Source organism: Mauremys reevesii, linkage group 3, assembly GCF_016161935.1.
Source record: "Mauremys reevesii isolate NIE-2019 linkage group 3, ASM1616193v1, whole genome shotgun sequence".
NCBI lineage: Eukaryota > Metazoa > Chordata > Testudines > Geoemydidae > Mauremys > Mauremys reevesii.
In genome coordinates, this window is record NC_052625.1 from 161,888,927 (window position 1) to 161,916,311 (window position 27,385).

The window sequence follows — 27,385 nt, forward strand, 5'->3', positions numbered from 1 at the left end:
TTTTAGTTATGATCTGAAGGTTTTTTCAATTAAATTTTCAGTTTCAATCGTTTTATTATTGTGTAGTACATACATTTCCCAAATCCCTCATAGCATACTCATGTAGCATGAAACACGTTCCATCATCTCTATGATATTTTTTTATTTTACATTTCCTTCCCCATCTTTGCTTTGTTCTTATATACCAAATTAATTAAGAATTTGTTTTTTTTTACATGCAAACACCTATAATTTCAGGAATAAAACACATTATTTGTAGTATTTCCCTTCCTTCCCTCTCTGCTTACTGAAAATGAGGTGAAAAACTTATCCCTCAATTTTACATACAAAGTAACTGGAAAACTAGCTCTTTTTGCACTTATGTATGATCTCATCTAGTCATAGGCTGCATAACATTCAAGCAAGGAGAAAAATTATCTGGTGCAAGGAGAATAAGGTTATCCAGGGTAAGAAGATAAAATTGTTTTCAAATATTTGTTGGAGACAATTGAAGAGATAACGAGAAAATGGAAAATAGCTTTGAAAAATGCCAGAGTAATAAAACGCACCCCTACACATACTCAATATTGTTTTAGGACGCAAGGATTAATGGAAAATTATTTGTCCAAAAGATTATCTCTGTTCTTTAAGGTCAACTCAACAAGTTAAAATGGAAGGGCACGTCTACCAGGTCACTAACTCCAGCTGCTTTATTTTCTGCATCTAATGCCTTAGAAACTGAAAGATGAAACACTGAATCCACATTTCCCACGTAAACAAACACAAATATTTTTAGAGCTATCAATTAATCAAGTAACTTGAGTGATTAACTCAAATGAATTTGATTTGAAAAAATTAATTGCAATTAATCACCATTTTAATCGAACTGTTAAACAATAATAGAATACCAACTTAAATTGATTATGAATATCTTTGGATGATTTTCTACATTTTCAAATATATTGATTTCAATTACAGCACAGAATACAACGTGTACAGTGCTCACTTTTTACTATTTTTATTATAAATATAAACACTGTAAAAATGATAAACAAAATAATTAGTATTTTTGAATTCATCTCATACAAGTACTGTAGTGCAATCTCTTTATTGTGAAAGTGCAACTTACAAATATAGATTTTTTTTACATAACTGCACTCAAAAACAAAACAAATGTAAAACTTTAGAGCCTACAAGTCCATTCAGTCCTACTTCTTGTTCAGCCAATCGCTAAGAGAAACAAGTTTGTTTACATTTATGGGAGATAATTCTGCCTGTTTCATGTTTACATCACCTGAAAGTGAGAACAAGCATTTGCATGGCACTATTGTAGCTGGCATTGCAAGGTATTTATGTGCCAGATATGGAAAACATTCATATGCCCCTTCAACTTGTAGATTGTTTTGTTTATCTTTTTTACAGTGCAAATATTTGTAATAAAAAAGATCATATAAAGTGAGTACTCTACACTTTATTTGGCATTGTAATTGAAATCAATATATTTAAAAATGTAAAAAAAATCCAAAAACATTTATAATACATTTAAATTGGTATTTATTATTGTTTAACAGTCATATTAAAACTGTGATTAATTACAGATAATTTTTTTAATCGTTTGACAGCCCTAATTTTCTTTAAAAGGCAAGTGCTCTAAAACAGTAATCCCCCCTCCCCCAAATGTGATGTATAAAGAAATCTGTATAAAACACCCACCAAAAAGAACCAAAATGAAGGGTCAGATGAGCGAATACTGAGAAAACTACTGGCACATGGAAAGCCGTTATTGCTGCTAAATGAACCATGATGACACTCATAGAAAGGCCTGATTTTTTTTTAAACTCCAGTAGGTAGTCCAGGATTGAGGAAAGAGGCAAGTGGGTTGGAGAAAAATTGTGTCAATTACACCAAAGATTATATCTTCTCCATTTCTGAAGGTAAGCATGTCCAGTAGATTCCTTTCTTTTATTTAAAAGTAACTTTTGTACATCCAATGAACATGTGGTCTCTACTGCTGAGAACCATTGAGGAACCAACCCTGCAGTGGTAGGAAGCTCAGACTGGGGTAAAGCATCTGACCGCATCCTAAGACAACAGTCGAGGTATGATCAGGAGCCACTACAGAGGATGAAAGCTGAGGAAAGGAAACCAAACCTGTCTTGGCCAAGTTCATGCTTGGTCCTGTCTGATCTTGATAAAAACCATTAAGAGCAATGGAGTTGGAAGTTATGCATAAAAAAAGACCTTTTGTCCATGTAACAAGGAAAGCATTTCCTAAAGATTGGGAATTGAGCCCCCCTCTGGAAAAGAATTTATTGCACTTTGTGTTGGTTGTCATGGCAAGAATGTTGACCTCTAGAAATCCACAAGTTAGGAATATTTTGCTGAGGACTCAAGAGTCCAAGTTCCACTGTAATTTAGGGAGAAATGTCTGCTCAGGTTGTCTGCCATGGTGTTGTGCAACCCTGAGAGGTAAGAAGCAGAGATGGACTTGTTCCAGATTAGGGGAAGAAACTGTAGGCAAGCATTTCTGACTGCCCTAAATTCCAACAGACTGATTGCAAGCACTGTTCTTGTTGGGACCATTTGCTTTGGACTGCACAAGGACCCAAACGTCCTCCCCATCACAAGACGGAAGCATCCAATGTTAATAAGACTGTAGAGGGTTCTGGTTGCACAGATTTCCTGCACAAACTTTGGATGGATTCATCCACCCTGAGTGACTGTAGGACATGACTGGGTACAGATGCCTGCTTGTTCAGACTGTGTGTGTTGGATGTATAAACAGTCCTGAGCCACCCCTGGAGATATTGAAAATATAATCAAGTGTCACAAAACCGCAAGTTGCCATTTGTCCCAGCAGCTGCAGTTGTGTCCTTGCTGGAACTTGAGGGCTGAGCTGCACTCTTTTTAAAAGGTTCCTTAGAGCAGTGGTTCTCAAACAGAAGTACACATTCCCTAGTGGAACACAAAGGTCTTCCAGGGGTCACATCAACTCATCTAGATATTTGCCTAGTTTTACAACAGGCTACATAAAAAGCAGTAGCGAAGTCCGTACAAACTAAAATTTCATACAGACATTGACTTGTTTATACTGCTCTGTATACTATACACTGAAATGTAAGTACAATACTTAGATTTCAATTGATTTATTTTATAATTATGTTAAAAATGAGTAAGTAAGCAATTTTTCAGTAATAGCGTGTTGTGACACTTTTGTATTTTATGCCTGATTTTGTAAGCAAGTAGTTTTTAAGTCAGGTGAAACTTGCAGGTATGCAAGGGGAGGATTAGAATCATAGGATTAGATGCTCTTGGAATATCATTCTCAGTCCCATCAGCCTGTAGAGGGACCTGGGAGAGCAGAGTCAAATTGCCTAATCCCGGCTCGTATTTAGAAGCTAGATCTGACCTTAAAATCTGTGAATCTGGAGAGTGGTTGAACATAGTTTAGGTTTTCTTTCTTTCACCCCCTATAACAGTGGGATGCACAAGGGGGGTGGGGATAGCTCAGTGGTTTGAGAATTGGCCTGCTAAACCCAGGGTTGTAAGACAAATCTGACTCCTGAAAGGGGTACAGTAGTCCGGAAAGGTTGAGAGCCACTGCCTTAAAGCAAGAAAACTGTCAAGAAGGATAAGCTCTGACCATTACCAAATCCAGAAACACTCCTATAAAGATAATTTGTTGACGAGGAGGTCAAGATCAATTTCTCAAGATTTATTTGCTGGCCTAGACTTCAAGCAGATGTCTGACATGCTTGTTCCATTATGTGAGATCTGGTATCATCCTCCAAGCCCCATTTTTCTTGGGTATCAAAAAGTGTCTTGAATAAAACCCTTTTCCTCTGTGTTGAAGTGGGACTGGTTCTATGGCTCCTAGACCTATGAGTGATGAGATCACTGTGTAAGCAACTGATCATGAGAAGGGTCCCTGAAGAGAGGAAAAAGAGGGTTGGAAAGGTGGGATGGAGGTAAATTGGATAATATAACACAAAAATATGGCCCCAATACCCATTTTTCCATGTTATAGCCTCTCACACTTGACAAAATAGAGAGAGGCAGTGCCTAAACTGAGGAGGAAGGGTTGTGTTGGGCAGCTGATCATTGCGTGGTCTGCATTCTTGACCAAAACAACAAAACTGGTGTTTGAACAATTTTGAAGGCTGGAATGACACAGTGGAGGTAGCGGCAGGATTGTCTTTGAAAATTTTGTCCTCCTAGCTGGTGGTTCCAGTGGTCTACAGAAGCTGGAAAATTGACCAGGGTGAGACGTCTGTGCCAACTGGGACCTGCTAAGATTTCTCTTATTCAAAGGTGTGAGTATTCCTAAAAACATTAGTATTCCCCTAGACTCTTGTAGGGTGTCAAGTGAGTTCTCCTTGGAATCTGCAAAAACTTCTGGTCACTGAAAGGCAAATTTACTCCTGGTGGAATTCTGCACCACAGTGCATGCACAGAATTCATGTCCCCTGCAGAATTTTTTTTTCCTCTGCAGAAAATACATTCGGTCAGAGAGGCACTGCAGTTACGCCTTTCGCCCACCAGGGGTGCTGTGGCACCAGAACAGAGGACAGCCGCTCCCGGGTAGGAGCAGCCCTCTGCAGATAGGGAGGAGAAGAGGCTGCATTCCTCACAGTGCCCTACCCATGGGCCAGTTAAGGAGGCATGGGACATAGGGTGACTGACAAAGTGGGGTACATGGGGCTGCTGGGACGTCAAAGACTGGGATTCAGAAGAGCTAGTGAGGGGAAAGATTTGGGCAGGTGCTGAATGGGCATGGGAGTGCAGGGCCACATGATTACAGGAGGAGGGGGTGACTTGGTGAGAGTGCAGGGCCACATGGTTCCGGGGGGGGTGACTTAGTGGGGGTGACAGGGCACATGGGGGAGAAGGGGTGTCTGAGTGAGGGCACAGAGACAAAGCTGCAAGGACACATGGAGACAGAGGGAGGGGTGGCTGAGTGGGGGTGCATACCGAGCCACATGGGGACAGAGGAGGGGGTGCAGGGCTACATGGGGATGGGGCAGATGTGCCTGATTGAATAGGAGAGGCTAGGGATCAGCCAGGATCTGAATGGGTGAGGCTCCCCAACTCCCTAACAATAACTGCCAATCCCAGGCTTATTCCCCAGAATTACTTCCCTCTCTCCGCTCTTCCATTACCTGTGACTCCCCCAATCCTTTGCATTGCTTCTGAGAGAAATAAGTTTCTGCATTATAGTTTAGTAAGCCATGAAGCTCACCTCATCACTACTATGGTGGAATAAACCTGGCTGTAATATATGCAGCAGCTAGTGACGCCTGCAGTGAAGTCTTTGTCAAAAAAGCAGAACCTCCTTTATTATGGCACTGAACTGTTCTCAATGATCCTGAAGTAAATGTTCAATAAAAACCTTAAACGTCTCATAGTTCAGATAGTCTTATTTTGACATCGGTGTCTGGCGATTAGTTATCCTGAACTGAAGTGTTGCTAATGAATAGCTCTTATAACTAAACAGGTCTAGACTTTTCTAGTTTGTATTATAAGGTGTGACCTTTTGGATATGCTCTCTGCCCCTTTCGTTGACTGCATCCGCAACCAGAGACTTTGGTGCGAAGCATGTAGGGGGGGGTCTCTTACTGGAGTTTGCCAGATAGACTTGACTGGCTCAAGAAGGGCTTCACTAATTGATGGTGCCACTTGTGTTGAGGTAGAGATGTGCAATATGTCCAGGAGCTTGTGATGGGAATGAGAAAGTTACTCACCTTGCAGTAACTGAGGTTCTTCGAGATGTGTGTCCCTGTGGGTGCTCCACTCTAGGTGACGGTGCGTCCCGGCGCTGTCGATCGGAGATTTTCGGTAGCAGTGCCTGGTTGGGGCGCACGCACCCAGATGGTATCTCCCGTCTAGTTGGAATCTTCCTGAGTGCGTGCGCCCCACACCCTCCTCAGTTCCTTCTCTACCGTGGAGAGTCATCTCAGTACTCCAAAGTAGAGGGGAGGAGGGCGGGGAGTGGAGCACCCACAGGGACACACATCTCGAAGAACCTCAGTTACTGCAAGGTGAGTAACTTTCTCTTCTTCTTCGAGTGCTGTCCCTGTGGGTGCTCCACTCTAGGTGAATGTGTAGCAGTACCCACTACGGTTGGTGGGACTTTGGAGATACGGCAGGGAGTACTGAAGATAGTACTGTATGACCTACTATTGTGTCTGCCGTGGTGTCTTGCATTAGAGCATAGTGTTTTGCAAACGTGCGTTCAGATGATCATGTAGCCGCTTTGCAGATATCAGGAATGGGAACGTTGTGTAAGAAAGCAATGGATGCCGACATGGCTCTAGTGGAATGAGTTCTAATGTCGTTGGGCGGTTGAAGATTCTTCGCACGGTAACCGGATCTGATGCAGTCAGAGATCCACCTGGACAGACGTTGTTTAGAGATAGTCATACCATTTGATTTTTTTTTTTTTTGTTCAGTAATGGAAACAAAGAGTCGTGGAGACTTGTGAAATGGTTTAGTCCTGTCTAAATAAAAGGCAATTGCTCGCCTGACATCGAGAGTATGCAGGGTTGCCTCTTGTGGAGTCTTGTGAGGTTCGGGATAGAAAGTAGGTAAGTATATAGGTTGGTTGAGGTGGAAGGTAGATACCACTTTAGGAAGAAATTTAGGATGTGATCTCAAAGTGACTTTGTCTTTGGAGAAGATTGTGTAGGGAGAGTGGGCCATCAGGGCACTCATTTCACCTACTCTCCTTGCCGATGTTATGGCAACTAAGAAAGCCACCTTCATGGACATATGGAGATGAGAGGAGGTAGCCAAGGGCTCGAATGGAGGTTTCATGAGAGCGTGTAGAACAAGGTTAAGATTCCATGAATTCCATGAATTCATATTGGGTGAATTTCAGGGTAGAGGTTTTGCAGGCCTGTGAGAAACCGTTTTATGGTTGGGTGAGTAAAGAGTGAATAACCTGCTAAGAGGTCATGGAAGGTGGTAAATGCCACCAGATGCACTTTGGTGGAGCTGAGCGAATGTCCATCTTGTTTTAGTTCCAAGAGGTAGTCTAGAATGATAGGGAGGGTCACCATATTGGGCGCTAAGTGATTATGTGAACCAGAGGGTGAAACGGTTCCACTTTTGCAGATAGGTTTTATGAGTGGAGTCTTTCCTACTGTGCAGGAAGACATAGCGGACCTGCTCAGAACAGGCTAGTTCATGGGTTTGGAACCATGAAGGAACCACGCTGTGAGGTGGAGCTTGAGGAACTCAGGGTAAAGAGCCAGTCTATTGTTCTGGAGAAGGAGATCTGGCCTGTTGGGGAGAGCCCGTGGTGACGGGAGGGCATGCAGAGTAGGTAGGGATACCACGTCTGTCTCAGCCAAGCCGGGGCAATAAGTATGACCCGATCCTTGTGGTCCACAATCTTCCGAAGAACCCGGTGTAGCAGAGGGATTGGTGGAAGGCGTACAGGAGAGAGCTGTTCCACGGGATGAGGAATGCGTCTCCTGGGGATGCAGTTCCGAGTCCCACTCTGGAGCAAAACTGGGGACATTTTCGGTTCTGGATTGTGGCAAAGAGGTCTACTGACGGGGTGCCCCAGAGGGAGAAGAGCTGTTGAAGTATTGTGGGGTGCAGTTCCCATTCGTGTTCCGTCGAGAAGTGCCTGCCGAGTGCGTCGGCAGTAGTGTTGTGGCAGTCTGGCAGGTAGGAAGCGGTGATCTGTATTTGACGTTATATACACCAATTCCATAGGCGGATGGCTTCCATGCAAAGAGAATGTGAGCGTGCTCCCCCTTGTCTGTTGATGTAGTACATACATGCTATGTTGTCTGTTAAGACTCGCAGGTATTTGTTCTTTATGAGGGGAAGAAAATGAAGGCACGCTCATCTCACAGCTCTGAGCAATAAGAGATTTATGTGTAGGTGCGACTCTGATGCAGACCACTGGCCTTGTGCCCTGTGTCCCCCTAAATGCGCTCCGCAACCAATTAGGGAAGCGTTCGTGGTGAGCACGAGTGCTGGGGATCAGTTCTGGAAGGAAACCTTAGTGCAGGGGTTCTCTGGTCTTGTCCACCACTGTAGGGAAGCTAGAACGTTGGGAGGCGGAGTTAACAGCATCCCTAAGGTGTGTCTGTTGGGTTTGAAATTGGAATTGAGCCAGCCCTGAAGACATCTCATGTGCAGCCTGGCGTACTGGACTATGAAGGTGGTGGCTGCCATATGACCAAGGAGCTGTAGGCAGAGTTTTGCCTGTGTCCTTGGATGAATAGAAAGCGTGTGTTTGAGCTGCGTGATAGCGAGGAATCTGTGATATGGGAGCAAGGCTCTGCTCTGGATTGAGTTGAGATGAGCTCCGAGGAACTCAATCTGTTGTGTAGGTGTCAGGGTGGATTTTTGGGCGTTTATTTGGAGGCCTAGGCTGTGAAAGAGGGCGATAGTGAAAGAGTAGCTTGGAGTGTCTCGCCATAGGAGTTGCCCTTGATGAGGCAATCGTCCAGGTAGGGGAACAGCGTGACCCCATATTTGTGGAGGTGAGCCACAAGCACAGCTAGAGTTTAGGAAAAGACTCCCGGCGCTGTGGAGAGGCCGAAAGGAAGAACTCTGTATTGGAAATGGTCATGACCAATTGTGAAGCTTAGAAAGCGTCTGTGAGCTGGATGAATTGATATATGAAAAGAGACGTACTGTGGGTCGAGGGCTGTAAACCAGTCCCCTTGATCCAGTGCAGGAATTAATGTGCCCAGTGTGACCGTTTTGAATTTTTGTATCCTCGCGAATTTGTTCAGTTGGCGTAAGTCTAGTATAGGCCTCCAGCCCCAGTCTTTTTCTGGGTCAGGAAGTAATGGGAGTAGAAATCTTTGCCAGGATGTTGCATCAGCACAGGCTCCACTGCGCCGAGCTGTAGAAGGTAAGCCACTTCTGCGCGAAGCAGGTGCTCATGAGAGGGGTCCCTGAAGAGGGACGGGGAAGGGGAGGAGGATAGGATACGAATGGGCTAGAATAACCGGACTGAACTATCTCGAGGACTCAGCGGTCCTGTGTAATTTGCTGACAGGCATGTTGGAAACTCTGGAGGCGGTGGAGAAATGGGCAAATAGGCTGTGGAATCAAGGAGTGGTCGCACAGACCCTGGACCAGCCTTTTAAAATTGTTGTTTATTCCCAGATGGATGGGAAGTGGTTGCTTGAGCTTGATTTTGTCTGCACTTAGGGGGTCTAGCGCGATTCCTATTTACGTGGTAAGGTTTGTGTTGAGGCCAATAAGACTGTTGTGTATGTAGTCTTAAGGTAGGGTTGGTATCGTTGACCCCTGGGAAGAGATGGGTGAATGCCCAGGGTGCGCAGTGTCGCTCTAGAATCTTTCATTGTATGAAGTAGTTCATCAGGTGTTTTTTTTTTTTTTTTTAAGAAAACAGTTTATATTTATCAAAGGGGAGGTCCTCCACTTTGTCCTGCAGGCCTTTAGGGATGCCAGATGCAGAAAGCCATGAAGATCTGCGCCTAACCACAGCCGGTGCAGTTGTACGGGCTGCTGTGTCTGTCGTGTCTAAAGAGGCTTGTAGAGCTGTTCTGGAAATCAATTGGCACTCGCTCAGAATTGATTTAAAGTCCGCTGTCCTGTCCTCTGGAATGTAAGAGGCGAATTCAAAAGTTTATTGTAGTTATCAAAGTCATGCCTGGCAAGGAGTGCAAGGTAGTTTGCGATCCAGAATTGTAGAGTGGAGGATATGTAAACCTTGCGTTTAAGGTCCTTGTCTTGCGGGGTGGACTGATATTGTGGCTGTTTTGTTCTTTGTGCGACTGCATCGATAATGAAAGAGTTCAGTTGTGAGAAAACAGGAAGTCAGCGTCCTTAGCAGGAACATAGTATCTATGTTCGGTTTTTCTGCAGGTTGGTAATAAAGAACCTGCAGAGAGCGTCAGCTGGTTCCAAGAGTGCCTCATTTATAGGGAGCGAAGTAGGGAAACTGAGGCTGCTGGCTGCGGACCTTAGCCTGAGGTGGAAAAGGCTCCAGTGGGGGGAGGTGCGGAGAACTCTGTTTGCATTGTAGATCAGGTTCGCTCTCAGTGAAGGTAGCCAGTTCAGGGTTGGAGGTGCCCTGCAGGGGGTCTGCTGCTGGTGCAGGGGCAGAAGGCAGGCTCGGTGCCGACGTTCTTCCTGGCACCGGGGGAGAGCACGCGGTCGGAACCGCGGTTTTTGTTTTTGTTTGTTTGTTTGTGGTTTTTTTTGTTTTTTGGTTTTTTTTGTTGTTTTTGTTTTTTTGTTTTTTTCTTCCCCCTTTCTTCCGTCCTGAGGCTTGCGGTGCCGATGGCTTTGTCGGCACCGGGGCAGAGCACGCAGCCGGCTTTGCGCTATTTTTAACCCTGATGCTTGCGGTGCCGACGTCCTTGTCGGCACCGGGGCAGAGCGCGCAGCCGGCTTCGCGGCTATTTTTAGCCCTGATGCTTGCGGTGCCGACGTCCGTGTCGGCACCGGGGCAGAGCGCGCAGCCGGCTTTGCGCTATTTTTAGCCCTGATGCTTGTGGTGCCGACGTCCTTGTCTGCACCGGGGCAGAGCGCGCAGCCGGCTTCGCGGCTATTTTTAGCCCTGATGCTTGCGGTGCCGACGTCCTTGTCGGCACCGGGGCAGAGCGCGCAGCCGGCTTTGCGCTATTTTTAGCCCTGATGCTTGCGGTGCCGACGTTCTTGTCTGCACCGGGGCAGAGCGCGTAGCCGGCTCCACGGCTATTTTTAGCCCTGATGCTTGCGGTGCCGACGTCCTTGTCGGCACAGGGGCAGAGCGCGAGTCGCCCGCGCTTTTTTTTTTTAACCTTGATGCTTGCGGTGCCGACGTCCGTGTCGGCACCGGGGCAGAGCGCCAGCCGCCAAGCGCTATTTTTAGCCCTGGGGCTTGCGGTGCCGCAGTCCTTGTCGGCACCGGGGCAGAGAGCGCAGCCGGCTTCACGGCTGTTTTTAGCGCTGAGGCGCTTGGTGCCGGGGAATCCTGCTGTGTCCGGGAGGTTGAATTTCTGCCTCTACGGTCTGTGGGAGCCGTTGTTGAGGCGTGATCCGGGGCTGAGGCGCCTACCTTTGGCGCTGTCAGCACAGAGGGTAGGGATCTCGCAGGAGACCCCTTACCCTTGTTAGAGTCTCTCCTGTGAGACCGCTCTGCTTCTTGCCTCCGCTCCAGGGAGGGTGAAGCAACGCTCCCCACCAGTTCCGATCTGGCTGGGGAGGATGTGGGAGTGGGTTTAACTTTCCCCATCTCCAAAAGCGGCTGCGGGGATTTTTCCATGAGAAGTATTTCAAGCCGCAGGTCTCTGTCGTGCCGAGCCCTCGACTCGAGGCTCATACAGTGGAGGCACTTTGCGGGGATGTAGGCTCGCGAGGCACTTCACACAATGTGAGTGCCCATCCAAACTTGGTATGGAGTCCTGCCAGAAAACACACCTCTTGAATCCTGAAGTCCCTGGCATTGTAAATTAGAAATGGCAGGGGAGAGTGTCTCAGTGAGAGACAAATCTGAAGTGATTTTTTTTTTAAACTAAGTAACTAACTATGTAACTATACTAAAGGAAGGGAAACAACTGGGAAGTAATTAATAATTATTTCTATGTTCTTTGTTACTGTTTCCTATAGATACCAGGGAAGAGAAGGCAGCACTGCTCCGAGTCCCGTCTTCAGCCGAGGACGGTTGAGAAGGAACTGAGGAGGGTGTGGGGCGCACGCACTCAGGAAGATTCCAACTAGACGGGAGATACCATCTGGGTGCGTGCGCCCCAACCAGGCACTGCTACCGAAAATCTCCGATCGACAGCGCCGGGACGCACCGTCACCTAGAGTGGAGCACCCACAGGGACAGCACTCGAAGAAGAACCTGGACTTCCTCCAGGGGAATTTGCAGGGTGACCGTGACACAATTAAGTAAGTCCTGGCATTGTCTAAATTCATCAGCTAATGATGGCAGTGGTGGCATTACTGCCTCATTAAGGTGATAATGACGAGATGTGTATGGGGGGGGCATAACCTACTTGTCCACTCTTGCCTCTTGGACAATACCAGGGTACGATACCAAAGGTCTTCTTCCTCCCTATGGAACTGAGTTGAGATCCTTTAAAATTGTTGACAGTACATTGCCTTTGTTGCATCTGCAACAGAGAATAACAGCTCCCAGAATAAACTGGAGATCCCTGAACAGAAAGTTCAGAATCTGAATCAGAATATTTCTCCACATACAGTATAGGAGGTGACAACCCCTCCTCCTGGATAGCTGAAGATGAGCTGTTGCTGACCCATCAGACCTTGGTATTGAGAGGCACCCAGAGGTTACAAGGAGTGGAAACTTCAAACTCATTTGGTACCACAGGGTCTCTCAGGTACTTGAATTCTTGCAGTATGTGAAACAACAGCACTGGTGTAGGAGCACCAGTTCCAATGGTGTTGCAGACACTGTGAGAGGCAGTGATGTTCGTACTGAGGGTGTATGACCACCCCCTAGGGTACAAACTGGACTATGGGACCGCTGTGTCCCCTTTTACGTTCTGAATCAGGGTACCTCTCACACTGCACTCTCACATAGCCATTAGCATCTGAAGGGACACTCAAAGTTACATGCAGGCTCCCACAGCCTCTTATGAACTATACACAAAAAGACACCAGCAAATCCCCCCAGCCTTGCACCCCAAGACCTTGTTGATCAGTGCAAGCTCATTAATCAGTTCGCCACTTCATCAAAGGATAATGTACATGCACCAGCCTTTGTAATCTCAACGGATTCCCCAAATTCACTTGCAAAGATAAAACATTAAAATAAATGTATTAACTACAGAAATATAGATTTTAAGTGATTATAAGTGGTAGTCATAAAGGTCAGAGACGGTTACATAAGAAATAAAAAATATACATGAATTCTAAATCCTTTATCAGACTAAGAAAGAGGTGAATGAAGCAGTTTCTTTCACCCCAGTAGATGATGTATGCAATTCATAGTTCTTAATATACAGGCTGAATTCCCTGCTTAGCCTGGGACCAATCTCCCCAGTTCAAAGTCTTTTTCTTACAAACATTCTTGTTGCCTTCAGGGTAGGTGGGGGAGAAGAGAGAGGAGGATTCATGATGCCACTGTCCCCATGGGCAGCACGTACACGAGGCAGCCACTGTCCCCATGGGCGAGCCGCATGCCAAAGGTTGCTGATCCCTGACTCAGGGTGAGAATTTGCTATTCAGATCTGATCTATGTAGTATATCAACCTTAGTTTGCATTTTTGTTTATTTGCTAAGTCATCTGCTTTGATCTGTTTGCTATCACTTATCACTTAAAATCTATCTTTTGTAGTTAAAAACTTGTTCTTCCTCTATCTAAAACCAGTGTATGGGAGTCATAACTCAGGGCAGAAAGCTGTTGTATATTCCTCTCCACATTGAGGGAGGGGGCGAATTTCATGAGCTAAGGCTGTACAGTTCCCTGGAGCCCGGAGAGGGGTTCGCTGGAGCCCGGAGAGGGGTTAGCAGCTTGTCACAGCAGTACAGTGTAGAAGGAACTCAGGGCGGTGGGTCTGGGGGGTCTCAGCGGTACCCCAGTTCTAGGTGGCACCCTGGGGGGAACCAGTCACAAATAGGAAGCTACATAAAGACAGGGATACAATGTAGTATAAAAGGCCAGCTGCCTGTAACATTTTCAGGAGTCTGAAGGCTGCCATCTGAGAAAGCAAGAGCTGTACAGGGAAACACAGAAAGCCACCAAGAGAAGCCAAAGCCAAATTGCTGCAGAGAGAGAAAAGAAAGCTGGAGAAGAGCAGAACTGACAGATCAGGAGCCAAACATCAGTAGCAGCAATTTGATTTTAAAAGAAAACAGCAATGGAGTTGTAAATTAAGCTTAATATTCTCTTAATAATAGTTTTAGTATTAGTTTAGGATAGTTTTTATAGTATTTAAGATGTTTATGCTTAAAGTGTGTGTATGTTTTAACCATATTTTATCTATGTGAACTTTAAAGCAACTTAATATCTGTTGTCCACAATTTGTTAAAAACCGGCCACTTGTAACAAATTGCTTCCATTAGTGTCATTTGAACTACCGTATATACTCGATTATAAGCCAGTTCATTTATAAGATGACCCCCCAAGGTGGATAAGTAAAAATGGAAATTTTATGACCCGCTCATAAGCCAACCCTATAATTCAGGGGTCAGCAAATTTGGCTCCCGAACCATCAGGATAAGCCGCTGGCGGGCCGATATTGTTTGTTTACCTGGCGCCCGCAGGCATGGAGGTAAACGTAAGTAAACAAACGTGTGCCAGTGCACCAGCCGCTTACCCTGATGGGCCAGGACAGCAACTGGTGGGGAAATTTTTTTGCAGGGGGAGAAGCTGGGAGTCAGGGGAGTAACCCTTGAGACCACCCCCCAAAATGACCCCACCCCTAGCCCCGACCCCCACACTCTCCCCATCTCATCCCTTCCCACCTTATCTGGGGAGGGCCGGGGAGGATGTCTCTGGCCTGGCTGGAGCTGCTCAGGAAGGCTGGGTGGCATGGCTGCAACCTGCTTCGGCGGGCGAGATTGGGTGGCCCGGCCGCAGCTGTTTCAGAGGCTGTGGGGAGAGCAGCGTGGCCAGAAGTGGAGAGACTCTGGTGCTGCCTCTTCCATTCTGGCTCTCCTGCCTCTCCTTGCTCCCCCTGCTCAGCCTGCTCTGGGGGGTAGGACTGAGCAGCCTGGCTGCAGCCTGCCAGCCCCGGAGCTGCAGCTGCTTCTGAGACTTGGGGGAGAGCAGTGTGGCCAGAAACAGAGAGACTCTTGCCCCACCTCTTCCGTTCTGGCTCTGCTGGCTGTGCTGCCTCTGCTGGGGGAGGGGCTGTGTCCCACCTCTCCCTCTTTATACCCATTCATAAGCCGACCCCCTTCTCTGGGGCTTCCTTTTTTTACTAAAAAAAATTCGGCTTCTGAATGAGTATATACAGTATATACTCTTGTAGTTTAAGTGCTCTAACTTTCAAGACGGGATTTGTGTCTCGGGGATTTTTGTGCTTTATTTAGGATTTTTACAATACACTGTGCTAGGGTTTATTAGTTATTTTAATAAAAGATACTTTGTTTTGGAAAGATTACTGCCTGTGTCAATTACTTTATCAGAAGGTTACATCCGTGTCCTTTGAGTGTTTCCTTGGCAACCCCAGGAACTTTTACCTTGCAAAGAACAGATTAAGGGGGCAATAGGCAGGTTAGCATAGCAGAGCTCCAAAACTCATTTCTGAGGTAACAGGGGGAGGGGGCAGAGCAGGGGCGGGAAGAGGTGGAGCAAGGGCGGGGCCATGGTCCAGGCACAGTGCCCCCCACCACACACACTTCTAAGGAGCTTCTAGCACTCGCATGTAAACTTGCCCAAACAGAAGACTCAAATGCTGCCTATGACTGTCCTTTATTTTATACTCTCAATTCATGTGCCTGGAAAAATAATCCTCAGACAGTCAAGCATCACATGTCCTAATACTCTGCTGAGTCACGGAGTTAAGCAATCCCCATTGTGCAGCACTTGAGCAACTGTCTCTTACTGAATTATAAATCTCTTGTTTACAATTCCAGTGCTGGTGAATGACTGGTGATGGTTGCGTAACATCTGTCTGGGTGTGGGTCACCCCCTTTGTTCCCACTAGAAAGACAGCTGTGGGCATCTCCTAGACTCAACATATTTCAGTAACAACCATATAGCAAAATCTCTTAACTCCATACACAATTATGATATACATATTTTGACAGAACAATGAGTTTTAGCTAATCATGACTTTTCATATGATACCTAACAAAGCATTCTTTGTAAAATATATAACAATATGCAAGTGGTGAATCTGGGGATTACAGGGTGCTATTTTGAGGTATAGCATGTCACAGGATGTCAAGGGTTGAAGCTAGACAAATTCAGACTGGAAATAAAGTGTAAATTTTTAACACAGAGTAATTAACTACTGGAATAACTACTAAAGGTTGTGGTAGATTCTGCTTCACTGGCAGAAGATCAAGACTGGATGTTTTTCTAAAAGATATGCACTAGGATTATTTGAGGGAAGTTCTCTGGCCCATTTATACTAAACGATCACAATGGTCCCTCCCTTCTGGCTTTGGAATCTATGAATGGATATAAGTGGGGCAAGACTGCATTTCTCAACACCAGAGAAACAGATGTTGCAATAGTTAAAATGCAGGATTATGATAGTCTGTCTGAGCATTTTAGCTTTTATGCAGGAAGAATTGGCAAGATTTAGACAAAGCCTGGATGCAGAGTATCCAGAAAGAGTTGAGTCAAAGATGATGCCCCGATTATGGATCTGAGTGGCAGGGAAGATAGAGATATTCTCTGCAGTGATTGATAAAGGAGGGAATGGCTTATGGGGAAAAAGATCAAGAGCTCACTTTTGTCCACACTGAGCTTAAGCTGATGGCTGGGCATCCACAAGGAGATATCAGAAACACAAACTGTGATTTTAGTTTGGACAGACAGAAAAACAAGTCTGTGCTGGAGAGGTAGATCTTTGAATCATCAGCACAGAGATGACAGTTGAATTTGTGTGTGTGAAGGAGACTGCCCAGAGACAAGATGTACAGGAAGAAGAGGAGGAGACCAGGAACAGAACCTGCTGATAATCCCACAGTATGATGAGAGGGAGGAAACCATAAGGAGGGTCCTCCTAATGACACACTGCTGGATTGATTAGTGAAAAAAGAAGAACCACCAATAGAGTACCAACTCATGAAAACCAAAGGACAAGATTTTAAGAGGAGTATCCTCATCAATGTTGAAGTCAGCTGACAGGTTGAGGAGAATGAGGATGGAGTTCTGGTTTTGAGCTAAGGCCAGGATGAGGATGGAGCAGTGACAGCCATTTCAACGAAGTACAGGGACTGGAGAAGGGCTAGCATAGAAATGGAGAGCAATTCTAGACAGCATATTCAATGAGCTTACAGATGAAAGGGAGAAGGGGCATGGGGCAGCAATTGGAGAAGCAAGTGGAATCAAGGTGGGGATTAGATGAGAGACAAACATTCATAATGAAGGGAAAACCTGAGGAGATAAGATGTAAAGAAGAATGGTAAGGGAAGAGATGAGAGTACGTACAAGCAAGGTCAGGAGATCGTATGAGACAAGGTCACTGGAACAGGTTCCAAGTTTAGGGGAGAAGACCAGACAAATGCTGTGTGAACAGGAAAAGGAAGAGAAGGTGATACAAGTGGTGAAAAAGGATGTAAGCAAAGGGAAGAGGATGAGGCCATGTGTTTGTCAATTTTCTTTTCAAAGAAATGGGTGAGATCCTGTACAGAGAGAGAAGTAGAGGTGGGGGGACGGCTTGAAGAAAACAAAGCTAATGAAAAGGCAACTGAGATTATGGTGGATGGTTTGAAGAAGACAAAGCTGATGAAAAGGCAGCTGCAATTATGGTGGAGAAGCAGAGTTGCTTGAGAAGAAAGGCAGCAGAAGTGAAGAGAGGCAGCAGAGAGAAGTGAAGAAAGGCAGCAGAAGTGAAGAAAGGCAGCAGAGAGAAATTGTTAGGTGAGGAAGTCAGCATGGTCATGGGATTTCCACCAGAGACACTCTGTTGCACAACAGCAGAAGCAGATGTTGGAGGTGAACCAAGGTTGGGTGTTGGCAGTCATTTTGATGCAAGAGAAGGACAAAGAAGTCAAGGGAAATTTTAGGAAGGTTATTCATGCTGTCTCGTGTCCTTACCTCTGCCTATAATTTTATCTAAAATGTCTGTCTGTCTTTACCCACTTTTATTCCTTCATTGTGACTCCTTCCAACCAATATAAACTCAAGCAGAGCAATTTTTTTGTAAAATAAAATTGATTTAGTCACATGATTCAATCTTAACACAAAAGAACTAGATTGGTAATCTATGCAGAAAGACATTAACTGCACAGCAGTATTAACTGAACCCTTAAAACCAGTCTCTAAAATGAAATCATACAATCAATTCCCTGTTATACTGAACATTCACAATTTAACATAGAAGAACAGATATCAGTGTTTATAAGTTTGAAACAGACATACTTTTGGTCCTTGTGTAACAGAGTACTTTTAAAAAACTATAAAGTGATTGGCAAAACATAGCAGGGTCACCTTTAATTCAATAGCTTGAAGAAATATTGAATGTTATATGTAGACTATTTAACTATGAATAATAGCACAAATTCAGTACCTACTTGCAATAAAATCAATGTATACGATAACTTTTAATATTTAATATTCACAATTCTTATAGTCCGTCACTAAAATAACAGTAATTTTAAACAAATGCCAAAATCTGACCATAGAAAATCTATTTATTCCAACATTACTGAACAAATACTATATTTAAAAATATATTTTAACTTAACTACTCTATTCTGTCAATTTTTAAAAGAAATGTTTCATATACTTTCTGTGAAATGAAATATACATAACTATAAATGTTAAGTCACAAACAAAGGTTGTGACTTCAACTGAAAACCCAGGAACATTTAAAAAGTTAGGCTTGAGATGTCAGCCTTAACTCTGAATTTCCTTACATTTATCAGTTTTTGTCACAACCTTAACATTATTTGAAAGGCTTTGTATTTAATTCACAGTAACAAAATTTAAATTTAATCCATTTTAATAAGGCTGGATAAATCTTCACTTTTACGTGACAAGCACTCAGGATTGACAAATAACTTGGCAGGTAAAAATGAATAAATAGAAACTTGAATTGCCCTTGCCATTTATCTTGTTCCTATGTACAGTAAATCCAGTTTGGGATAATACCATCTGAATGTCACCATTCAAAGCACTAAATGAATCGTTCTCCTCACCAATGATAGTTCCACTACAGCAATGATACATATTCTCATGTTAATTAACCTAATGGTCTATTCACCAATCATACTTGGAGATCTATTTGATTACACTAAATTAACATTTTCTTTCTATTAAAGTTTCAGATAATAAAAGACACTACCTGCATGTGTGCTTTATAACACATTTTGTTTAACAATTATTAAACCAACCCCAGAACTGTATGCTGTGAGTTAATGAAAAGGTAATCTGAAGTACTGAAGTGTTGCACCTTTAGTCTTATAATTAATAGTTCTTTGTGCTTATAAGTAAATATAGCATCATGTTTCTAATACATGAGTGCTTTTTGGAATACATTTAAATGCTTTCAAGTATCAGAGGGGTAGCCGTGTTAGTCTGGATCTGTAAAAGCAACAAAGAATCCTGTGGCACCTTATAGACTAACAGACGTTCTGCAGCATGAGAATACCCACTTCTTCAGATGCAAGTCATCTGAAGAAGTGGGTATTCACCTGTTAGTCTATAAGGTGCCACAGGATTCTTTGTTGCATTTAAATGCTTGTAATCCCTAAGCGGGATTTTCAGTTATTTGATGCGTGTGTGGAAGACAATAGTATCATTGAAATGAAAGTGTAAGAGATTTGCTAGTACTGAGGTGGTTGCGTGTCATGATGGAACGGGGATAACAACTAAGAAATGTCATTGCTTTAGGTATGAATACTGCCTTAATGTATAACTTCCTCACCTTTTTGTGTATGCATTATTGTGACCACATACGCTTGTAAATACCTTAATGATGACGAAAAGATGGTGTGTATGAGGGGAAAATATAATTCACAAATACCTACTACATACTTTAATATGTAAAAACACATGTATATTATATTGTTCATACACAGCACAATACTACGTAATAAATTGCTCTACAAGCATTAGCAATATCCACCACAACAACTTCAAACATTCAAAACCTCTGAATTTATTCAGTTAATATAGTTGGTTCTTTTTAAAGAAAGTGTGATGGGGTGTTCACTGTACACCAGAAAAGGAGGAGTTAAAAGCAGCCTGAGGAGGCTGTGCAGGGAGCCACCAATTGGAGTGAGGCTGCACAGAGCAGCCAATCAGGACCCAGTGGGCTCACATAAAAGGGAGCTGCAGGGTAAAGAAGGGTCAATTGCTCCAGGGAGCCCAAGGAGAGAGGACAGTGTTCCTAGCAGGCTGCATGAAGGTAGCACCTTTGACAGAGTATTTGCTGGCAGGGACACGGGGAGCAAGAGGGCGCTCCTAGCTGGCTGCTGGTATTTGTGGGCATGAGGCCTTGAGAAGACGGCAAAGAAGATGCTAGGGTTGTGGGGAAGTGGCCCAGGGAATTGAAGCAACTCTGGTGGAAAAGTTAAGGAGAGGCAGCAGGAGGCTGTTATTGACAGGGTCCCTGGGCTGGGACTCAGAGCATTGGAAGGGCCCGGATCCTCCCCACTTGTCACTGGGGGGAGTGCTGGACTATAGAATTGGCAGATACTTCCCCCGGGAAATGGGGGCGGGGGGAAATGGATGGTGGCACAGCCGGCAGGCTGAGTCATGAAAAGGACGCTGCAGTTCCTGGACTGAGGCAGATCTCCAAGCAGAGAAGGTGGCGGGAGAGGCAGCATAGAAGACGGCATGCCGGATCAGAGAGCTAATCCCTGAGACAGAGCGCAGGAGGCACCATTCTAGTCAGTGGACTCAGCCATAGAAAGATTTTATTCTTTTTCTATCCCCACCAATAACAATTTTTTCTTTTTCTTTCTCCCCAATATGCTAGGTGCTGTGCAAACACAAAAACAATGCATCTGCCTCAAAGAACTTAGCCTCAAAAGGAACAACAAAGACAGACAAAGAGGGTAGGCAAATAGGGGGGATAGTACACAGATAAACTGGTCTGGTATAAATCACCATATCCTCATAACAACGCTTTAACAATATTTTTCCCCACAAAAAGGGAGTAATTCTAGACCATCCCCATTTGTCTACATGTTACAATCTTGACACAAAATCAGTTAAGTTTCTTGAAGGTGTCACAGTAGAAGTGTCAAGTATCAGAGGGGTAGCCGTGTTAGTCTGGATCTGTAAAAGCAGCAAAGAGTCCTGTGGCACCTTATAGACTAACAGACGTATTGGAGCATGAGCTTTCGTGGGTGAATACCCACTTCGTCAGATGCATGTAGTGGAAATTTCCAGGGGCAGGTATATATATGCAAGCAAGAAGCAGGCTAGAGATAATGAGGTTAGTTCAATCAGGGAGGATGAGGCCCTCTTCTAGCAGTTGAGGTGTGAAAACCAAGGGAGGAGAAACCGCTTTTGTAGTTGGCAAGCCTTTCACAGTCTTCGTTTAATCCTGAGCTGATGGTGTAAAATTTGCAGATGAACTGAAGCTCAGCAGTTTCTCTTTGAGGTCTGGTCCTGAAGTTTTTTTGCTGCAGGATGGCTACCTTTAGATCTGCTATTGTGTGTCCAGGGAGGTTGAAGTTTTCTCCTACAGGTTTTTGTATATTGCCATTCCTAATATCTGATTTGTGTCCATTTATCCTTTTCTGTAGGGACTGTCCAGTCTGGCCGATGTACATAGCAGAGGGGCATTGCTGGCATATGATGGCATATATTACATTGGTGGACGTGCAGGTGAATGAACCGGTGATGATGTGGCAGATCTGGTTAGGTCCTGTGATGGTGTCACTGGTACAGATATTTGTGCAGAGTTGGCATCGAGGTTTGTTGCATGGATTGGTTCCTAAGTTAGAGTTACTATGGTGCGGTGTGCAGTTACTGGTGAGAATATGTTTCAGGTTGGCAGGTTGTCTGTGGGCGAGGACTGGCCTGCCACCCAAGGCCTGTGAAAAGTGAGGGATCATTGTCCAGGATGGGTTGTAGATCCCTGATGATTTGGAGGGGTTTTAGCTGGGGACTGTATGTGATGGCCAGTGGAGTCCTGTTGGTTTCTTTCTTGGGTTTGTCTTGCAGTAGGAGGCTTCTGGGTACACGTCTGGATCTGTTTCCTTATTTCCTCGTGCAGGTATTGTAGTTTTGAGAATGCTTGGTGAAGATTTATAGGTGTTGGTCTCTGTCTGAGGGGTTGGAGCAGATGCGGTTGTCCCTCAGTGCTTGGCTGTAGACAATGGATCATGTGGTGTGCCCGGGATGGAAGCTGGAGGCATGAAGGTAGGCATAGCGGTCGGTAGATTTTCGGTATAGGGTGGTGTTAATGTGACCGTCGCTTATTTGCACCGTGGTGTCTAGGAAGTGGACCTCCTGTGTAGATTGGTCCAGGCTGAGGTTGATGGTGGGGTGGAAGCTGTTGAAATCGTGGTGGAATTTTTCCAGAGAGTCTCCTTCCCGTGGGTCCGGATGATGTGGATCTTCAGGAGGAAATGGAAAGTGAAGAGAATAGCAACCTTGCAAGCCAGCTCAAGAAGGGACTTTTCATTACTAGGGAATAACATAACACAAAATGGGTGAAGTTTTTAGGAGAAGCAGAGAAGCTAGGAACTGATACTGGCATCATTCATGTAAGCAATGGGAAATTTCAATTTACACTGGACAAAAGTACAGGAAAGATACTTCAGTCTTGCACCAGGTTAGATCTCATCCTCCTTCAAAGCTAGAAATGAAAACTTTGTGCCACTGGAAAGTGATGATTCCCATATTTTTCAGGGGACAAGCTGAGACAGAAATGTGAACATATGATAATGTGCTATGTAGGCTTTATTGTCATGATATTGATTTATTTGTAGGTGAAAGCACCGTGAAAGTTATACGCATCATCTATTTTACCACCCTATCACAGTTTACAGAGACTGTTTTAGAATTTTACATAAAAATGTACTGTATTTTGAATCCTACCACCAATAACATAAGCTTCCTTTATTACCACAAAGCCAACTGTGTGGTGCTTCAAGACAAAATAACTACAGTTAACTATTACACAGAACCAGCCTTGCAATTTAGATCAAACTATTTAATTTTGCTAATTAGCAGTATACAGAAAATAGAAAGGAGTGTTTCTTTCAAATTTCCAAAACTAAACAAAAAAGCAAGTCCAATGTGAGTTAAAGTACTGCTATGGCTACAAATTAGAGACAGACATTTAACACAGTTGGAAGGCACAGTGGTAATTCTATCCTTATATATAACCTATGAGACCAATGTAAGTGGTAACTCAGCTGATATGGTTCTTAAGAAATCATCATTATAGCCCCAGCAAGCAATTCATCCCCAGCTATAAAAATACAACACTGCAGTTACTCTGCAGAAAAGCCTACTGCTGACAAAAGGACTACTATACCAAGGTATTACATTTCCACTTCTGCTCAAGAGGAGAATAAAACTTTTAATATTTAAACACCAGAATGAAGAGATGGGCAGCAAAGAGCCCAGTATCAGCAATTAGAACTGTAAAATAGTAATTCTCGGTTTGGTTCTTTAAAGCCTTAATAAATGTGTTGATCAAAAAATCAAATCAGTTGCTACAGGCCTTCCATGATAGAAAAAATGCATTCGGTAAGCAGTGCGTTTTTTCCCCAACATTTGCTGATATGTTACTATTTCCCATTTCATAGCCTACTAATGTTACACTACAAAAAGTAAAGTAATTGGCAATTACTAATTTAAAATAATTATATGGTATAACTTCAGTCTGACCTATTACCAGGATTGTCCACTAGCAGAAAATAACCTTCTGTTAAATGTGACTAAATAACTAACTAAAATTTAAAGTCTTTTGTGTCCACAAGAAGTGTTGCTTTCCTGCAATATATTTATCCCTCAGATATGCCAATATTAATACTAAAAAAAGGACAGGTTTTAGTCTGTTTTAAGTTAATTCTGCCAGCAAACAACATATCACTAATTATTCTGAATGGTTTGAGTTTATTTTTTTCCTAGAATAGTGTTTGAGATTGACCTGTCAAACACCATCCAAGTACATTCTGAAATAGGAAAAACACATTTTTCCATTTTTGTTTGCAGTGAGATTCTGACAGGGTATGTTGTTATATGCTTGATCATCCATTAAGAGTTTGACTATATATGTGGTCATTATTTTTCAAAAACCATGCTTACAACCTTTTTATAATTTTTATGCACACATTGCAGAAATAGAATAAAATATTATACTACTGCCCTCAAAACTAAACAGAGAAGTCAACTTCTTATCTCTAACACAAAACAAAGTGGTGCTATAGCATCCAGATGCAGCTTATTCTATGTTCTACGTTGACAGAAAAATGGTGTCCAGCAATGTATTCTACTGTTTGCAGTGTTGCTATAGTCATGTTGGTTCCAAGATATAAGAGGGACAAGGTGGGTGAGGAAATATCTTTTGTTGGTGAAAGAGGAAAGCTTTCAAGCACCACAGAGACCTGAAAGAGAGCTCTGTGGATCTCAAAAGCCTGTCTGTTTCAGCAAGAGAAGTTGGTCCAATAAAAGATATTACCTCACCCACCTGGTCTCCAGCAATACAGAAATTTAATGATTCACACTTTTTAAAAAAAATATTACTGTGCTGCAGTTCAAGTGATATTATATATATAAATGAAGAATAAAGTACTTCAAGCAGTAAAGGTTAAATGGTGATCTACACTGATGCAATAAGATTACAGATAAAGCCTTCTGCATACTTTGAAAAGCTACTGAACAGTAGTTTCCCTTTTTTCTGATAAAGAATATCCTTGAAAGTGAGAGGAGAAATCAGTCTCGAACACCTCTCATATTTTCTGTATTATTTTCTGCAGAGAGATCACTGAAATGTACAATGCACCTGTAAATCACTGAGCCAATGTAGTGTAAAAGATAGCTGAACTACTGCCATTTACATGACAATGGTATGGAAATAATAGGATGGTGCAGAAATGTACAAGCATCAACTCTTTAAGCCTAGTCTTATTTAGAACAAATTGGCCTTCATCAAAGAAAATGTAAAATGCAAAAAGGAATGTGTTTGGGGAATCTGAAATTTTCCTTCGTTTAAAAGTCTCATTCCCCTTTGCTTTGATTTTTTCACCTGAAGACACTTAGGGTATGTCTACACTACAAGACTATTTCGAATCAACTTAATTCGAATTTGTGGAATCGACCTTATGAAGTCGAAGTTGTGTATCCACACTAAATACACTAGTTCGACTGTGTGAGTCCACAGTAACGGGGCCAGCGTCGACTTTGGAAGCGGTGCACTGTAGGAAGCTATCCCACAGTTCCCGCACTCCCCGCTGCCCATTGGAATTCTGGGATTTCTCCCCAATGCATGCTGGGGGGAAAAATGTGTCGAGGGTGGTTTTGGGTAACTGTCATCATTGAACTGTCAATCACGCCCTCCCTCCCTCCCTCCCTGAAAGCGCCTGCGGGCAATCTGTTCGTGCACTTTTCTGCTCAGTGACAGAGCGGGCGCCACAGCACTTTGAGCACGGATCCCGCTGCAGTTATGGCCGTTGTCAACTCCTCGCACCTTATCGTCCACCTCTTCCACAGTCAGCTGCTGAGAAATAGGGCTACTTTTCAATGCTGCTGCGAGCACTGGTGGACCATGGGGGACGTTTTACCAACATCAACGTCGGGTGGCCAGGCAAAGTTCATGACGTGCGTGTTTTCAGGAACTGTGGTCTGTTTAGACGCCTGCAGGAAGGTAGTTTCTTCCCGGACCACAAAATAACTCTTGGGGATGCGCAGATGCCTATAGTGATCGTCGGGGACCCAGCCTACCCGCTAATGCCCGGCTCGTGAAGCCCTATGCAGGCGCCTTGCACAGCGACAAGGAACTCTTCAAGTACCAGCGAGCAGTGAGCAGCGTGACCTGTGACTGTTCAGTTTCTTTACAGAGAAGCTGAACCTGCCCCTGTTTCTTTACCAAGTTACTGTTGACTAGCATCTGCAGTTACATACCCCGCCCACCCCGCTTCCCCCACTTCCAACACACGTTTAAAAATAAAATACATGTTCCACTGTAACTTTACAAAGGTTTCTTTATTGATGACTTTGCGTTAAAGGGTTGAAACTGGGACACGGACTGTGCTGGGTAGGGTGTGCAGTGATGTAAAGACCGCCTGTAAACTCGAGGAATGACAGGCTCCTGCTCCCAAAGCGGTCTGCAGTGCCGGACTGGATGTTTCAACGGAGCCTGCCATCCCTCCTTTTTGGGACTCTGTGTGCGGGGGCTATGTGGCCTTTTGGCGGGGGAGGACGGATACAGATTCCTCTGCTGCGTGGCTCTGTGGTCCAGGACAGGGACCGTTGCATGAGATCTGTAACCCCCCTCCCCCGCTACAAAGTCACGTACCCCCCCACCCACACAGAACCTGCAAACCACCTCCCATACCGACCAGGGTGCCTACTGACTGCAGTGTGTGTGTGACCTGCTGCTGATCCTGCCCCCATGTCTGTACCCTGGTAAAGGTGATTGTCCTGTCCAATTACCAACCCCCTTCCCCCCCTTCAAACACAATCTCCTCTAAAAGAACATGATGGAAACAGTAATTAACAGAAAAGTATTTTTTATTATCAACTAGACAGTTAGGGGATGAAACTGGGATTGGGGCTTGGGTGAGGCGGGAAGGAAAGGACTTCTCAAAATTTAGGGTATGAGAGCTTTTGGGTACTTGAGCACTCTGCTGGGGTGCAGTGACAGTTTTCACGGCCTCTGGCGCCCCTCCTTCTGGTTATTTTGGGTGAGGGGGGTATGGGACTTTGTGGCGGGGGAGGGCGGTTGCAGATACACTGCAGGGGGGCTCTGTCCTCCTGCCTGAGGTCCTGCAGAACATGCACAAGGCGCCGGAGCGTGTCCGTTTGCTCCCTCATTAATCCAAGCAGCATTTGAGTCGCCTGCTTGTCTTCCTCACGCCACCTCTCCTCCCGTTCGCTGTGTGAGCGCTGGTACAGAGAGAGGGTCTCCCTCCACTGGCTCTGCTGGTCCGCCTCGTCTCGGGAGCACCCCATAAGTTCAGCGAACATCTCGTCCCATGTCTTTTTCTTTCGCCGCCTAATCTTTGCCAGCCTCTGTGAGGGGGATGCTGTGGCAGGTCTGGAGACAGTCGAAGCTGTGTGATGGGAAAAAGGGAGTGAATTCCTTGCAAAGATAAATTTTTGCGAACAATGAACACAGTCTAGTCTGTCTCTGTGAATTCTGGGTTGAGATCCCAGTGCCTGATGGGGCAAAAACCATTTTCGCGGGTGGTTCTGGGTAAATGTCGTCAGTCATCCCTTCCTCCGGGAAAGCAACAGACGACAATCATTTCAAGCCCGTTTTCCCTGGATTGCCCTGGCAGACGCCACAGCGTGGCAACCATGGAGCCTGTTTTGCCTTTTGTGCCTGTCACCGTATGTGTACTAGATGCCGCTGACAGAGGCGGTCCAGCAGCGCTACACAGCAGCATGCTTTTGCTTTTGCATGACAGCAGAGATGGTTACCAGCCATACTGTACCATCTACCATACCATAAATTGGTAATAAGATGGTCATGGTTACCAGTCCTTTTGCACCATTTGCACCTGCTGTCATAAGTGCCCCTGGCTGATCTCAGCCAGGGCGCAAAATTGAGAATGACTCCCTGAGTCAATCCCTCCTTTTTGGTATCTAAAAATAGAATCAGTCCTGCCTAGAATATGGGCAAGTGTACTAGAGAACCACTTT

General features: G+C 44.5%; 1 protein-coding gene and 1 long non-coding RNA gene across 14 annotated transcripts in view; one reads left to right on the forward strand and one right to left on the reverse strand.

Annotated features, from left to right (window-relative positions):
• The window catches only part of PRIM2 (DNA primase subunit 2), a 282,728-nt gene that overhangs the window by 148,472 nt on the left and 106,871 nt on the right, over nt 1-27,385 (reverse strand). The window lies entirely within an intron of this gene.
• LOC120401562 overlaps nt 1-27,385 on the forward strand; it is a 55,779-nt gene that overhangs the window by 17,920 nt on the left and 10,474 nt on the right. For 3 of the 6 annotated variants that reach the window (XR_005596539.1, XR_005596541.1, XR_005596540.1), the window contains 3 exons: nt 1,824-1,913; nt 4,198-4,290; nt 20,535-20,613. This is a non-coding gene — a long non-coding RNA (uncharacterized LOC120401562). Of the gene's footprint in view, nt 1-1,823; nt 1,914-4,197; nt 4,293-20,534; nt 20,614-27,385 lie in introns of all 6 variants that reach the window. The other 3 variants (XR_005596543.1, XR_005596544.1, XR_005596542.1) reach the window with 3 other exon arrangements.